The following is a 4137-nucleotide window of genomic DNA, read 5'->3' as shown; positions in this document are numbered from 1 at the left end:
ACATGCACACACACTGCCCTGCAAACACTCACGGGCTCCCCTGCCTGCAGCCTGCCTCTCAAACAGTCTCCTTCTGCCCCTTAGCCCCCTTACAGCCTCTGCCACGGCCCCCACCGACACCTGGGCATGAGCAGCACAGACATGCAACAAGCTCCACTCGCCCCTACTCCATTTGCTCTATGGTTGGTCAAGAACCATTTTTCATGCTGTAGGGGAGGGAGTTGAGAAAGTCCAACGTCCTGGGGAGCAAGAACTGCAAACAGCAACAGTTTTATTAATTTTATCATTTGTTTATTTATTATTTTTAAAAAATTTATTATTTTAAAAAATTTTTATTATTTTAAAAAATTCCCTCAGTCCTGGCACCCTTGGATAGGGCCCACTTTCCCGTATGCATCTCCCAATCCAAACCAAATAATATTGCATCCGCCGATCACAACCTAACCAAAGCAACGATTGCCATCTCAACATGCTTCACCTCAGACTGTATCCAGAGACTTCACGTGTGGAATGACAACCCTTCAGCTTCATTACTCGGGTGAGACCTTTCCTTTAATAGTACACTCTAATTTCATCTCAGGTAGTTCACTTTCTAACAAAGTCCCATAACCTAGACATACAACAGTTTCTGTGAGAGAGAGCTTATGTTCACACGTATCCATAAACTACTGCAAAATATATACCTGAAAGCAGGATTACACTAGAGTTTGCAGTGAGTACCTCCCTAACACTTCCTCTCCACTATTCCAAACTTGGGATCCATGATTGCTCAACAAATTGTTTGGCTTTGTATGTTAACTCTCTTTTCAATCACCAGGTTCCAGATGCCACCAGGATGCTGACTAGGCTTCCCTGGATTGAAGACCCAACCAATGTGTCCTGGAGCTCAGATTCCCCAGAGACACACCTTACTAGGGAAAGAGAGAGGCAGACTGGGAGTATGGACCGACCAGTCAACGCCCATGTTCAGCGGGGAAGCAATTACAGAAGCCAGACCCTCTACCTTCTGCAACCCTCAACGACCCTGGGTCCATGCTCCCAGAGGGCTAGAGAATGGGAAGGCTATCATGGGAGAGGGTGGGTTATGGGGATTGGGTGGTGGGAATTGTGTGGAGTTGTACCCCTCCTACCTTATGCCTTTGTTCACTAATCCTTTCTTAAATAAAAAATTTAAAAAAAAAAAAAAAGAACTGCAAACAGTCCATCTACAATGTAACATTTGTGTCTCAGGCCGCCCAATCCCAAGTGCGCTGTGCAGACTTTTGACTGGCAAAAATACCCCATCTGACTGTGAGATCTGGCTGGGCTAGTGGCTCTTTCTGTGGACTAGGACACAGACAGACAGAGTTTTCAGGTTCAAAACCTGTACTTCCCAGAAGATGGTCATTTGCCACGGTTAAAAAAAAAAAAAAAAAGGCTTTTTATTTATTTTTTTTTCCCCCTGCCTGGGTAACCTGTCTGCTACTTGTTTCTCAGTGAAAAAAGGGAAAGATCTTTTTTTGGAGGGAAAAGGACCAAAATGCAGGCAGGTGGACTCCGTGGACGGTGGATGGGGAGTTGCTCCTGCCCTGGCACTAGAGCCCCAGCTGCTGTTCCAAGTGCTCTCTGATACCAGAGATCTCCGTGTGTCGTGTCATGACACTGTCTCCAGGACTGACCCTCAGGATAATGAGGTTCAAAACGAGGCAGGTCATATTGCCTTCAAAAGTAAATGCAGGGAGGTTTGGCGGTATGTCAGAGGGTTAAGGCCTTGTGGCGCTCACGAAAAGAGGGGACAGGTGGAAGGGTCTGGGGTCTGGCGCCCAGAAACCCACCTGCAGGGGAGTCGCTTTACAGGGGGTGAAGCAGGTCTTTAGGGGCTCTATCTTTCTCTTCCACTCTGTATTTCCCCTGCTCTCTCCTTTTCTCTCTGTCTGATGCAAGGTCAAAACAACAACAACAACCACAACAATAACCACCACAGTGACCAAGCAACAAGGGCAGCGAAAGGGGAACAAAAGGAGTGCAGGGGCTGTGGATTATTCGTGGCGCAGGCACTGAGCTGAGGCAATAACACCTTGAGGCAATCAATCAATCAATCAATCAATCAACGAATAAGTAATACAGGTAACAGAGATGTATATGTCCCTGTGTGTTTCCAGAGTTCATGTAAATGCACTTTTGTTTATTTCATCATTTATTTATTACCTTGCCACGAGAATTTCTTTTCATTGCTAAAAAAAAGTGTCCCATCAAGGGTACCAGGGGGTGCCACACCCAGTTAAGCACTCATGTTACAATGCAGGGGGACTGGGCTTCAAGACCCTGGTCCCCACCTGCCAGGGGAAATGTTTACAAGTGGTGCAGAAGTGCTGCAGGTGACTCTCTCTGCGTCACAAACTCTCTATCCCTCCCTTCCCTCTCAATTCCTGTCTATTTATTCCAATAAATAATTAAGAAAACTGAAAGTAAAAAAAAGAAAAAGGAAAAGGAAATATTCCACTACTTCAATGGGGCTACTCAGGATAATGCTTTCCTTGTTAAGATACTCACAGCATACCATATGCAGAAAGGCAAAGACATCATGTATTTTTTAACCCAGTTTTTATATTTATTTATTTATTTATTTATTTATTTATTTAGGTGCTTATTCATTATTGGTATTGATGAATTAATGTTTTACATGTCACATAGTCTCTGGCTCTGACACCAGCGGTCTCAAGTACCCCTAGATGGTACTCTGCCTCTACAAAACCAATCCATTGACCTGTCCATGCATCCATCCATCCATCCATCCATCCATCCATCCATCCATCTACCACTCAACCAAGTACAAAAGGAGATCTCTCCTTGAATGGTGAAGACAAACCAGGATGCATAGGTAGGTTGCAAAGGGGCGATTTCGGCTGAATAGGGCTGAGGGGCTGAACCAGGGAATGTGTTGGGGGGTGTGGGTGTGGGTGGGGTGAGCTGGAGACCTGTGAGTTGGGTCACCTCAGGGTCAGGGAGGGTGTGGAAGGGGTTGTGAACAGCTGTCACTGGAGAACCATCACAAGTGCTGGAGCTGTTGAGCAGGGCACACGCAAGAGAATACAAAGGAGAGAAGCAAAGTGCAGAGGAGAGGAGAGGGGAGAGGATGGTGAGGGCAGGAGAGGACAGGAGAGGACAGGAGTGGAGGGGACCTGAGAAACCTACCTGGACAAAGGCAGCATACAGACATCCAGGAAGGCAGGCAGGCATGCAGGCAGCTCTGGCCTGGGCTCCCTGGATCCCGGGCACACCTCCACCTGTCTTCTCTTGGCTGCCAGCCCTGAGGTCCCTTGTCGGTCAGCACTGGCTTCCCATTCTTCAGTTCCCTCTGTGCCAGGGCCCAGGCGTCTGGGCGCTGCTGGCTGACCTAGTGGCAGGGCAGTTGGGCTGCCCAGTGCCAGTGTGGCCAGCACAGAATGCCAGGGGCTAGGACATCACAGAGGGCTCCTGTGGTTGCTAGGCCACGGGGACCCCGCCCATCCAGTTGACCAGCAGCCATGACCACCACCCTGAACTTGACCTTGAGGGGTGGTGGCCAGCCACCAGAGCCAGAGACCCAGGCCAAAGCAGGTGCAGGTCGGCCGGGCCAAGGGGCTAGGGGCAGATTGGTGTGTGTCTGGACATGGGGCTGGCAACTGACAGCCCAGGGCTGGGGACCAAGTTCCGCCAGGCCCCTGTCCCACCATTTGCACTGACATACAGTCTTGCTGACTGACTGACAGTCCCTGCCCCAGAGATACCCACACCAGGTCCCTGGGAGTCCTGAGCTGCCCCTGAGGATTGGTGGGTGCCTGCCTGGACACATGCCTCCATAATGGAGGCCTCTATTAATCCCATTGCCTACTGATAGCTGCCCTCCTGCCCCTCCTCCTCCTCCTCCTCCTTCTCCTCCTTTTCTATCTCCTCCTCTTCCTCCTCCTCCTCCTCCTCCTCCTCCTCCTCCTCCTCCTCCTCCTCCACCTCCTCCTCCTTCTCTTCCTCATCCTCAGAGGGACTCACTCAGTGCCCTTGGCCTAGGCAAGCCAGGGCTGGTGCTCTGGCTGCTGCAGCTTCTATCCAGTGGGTGGGTGCAGGGTTCTGTTTCTGTCAATCCCTGGTTCCTGGGACCTTCCATGCCTCCAGCTCCCC

The sequence above is a fragment of the Erinaceus europaeus genome (genome assembly GCF_950295315.1).
Source record: "Erinaceus europaeus chromosome 6 unlocalized genomic scaffold, mEriEur2.1 SUPER_6_unloc_1, whole genome shotgun sequence".
Taxonomy (NCBI): domain Eukaryota; kingdom Metazoa; phylum Chordata; class Mammalia; order Eulipotyphla; family Erinaceidae; genus Erinaceus; species Erinaceus europaeus.
This window is presented reverse-complemented; position numbering follows the sequence as displayed.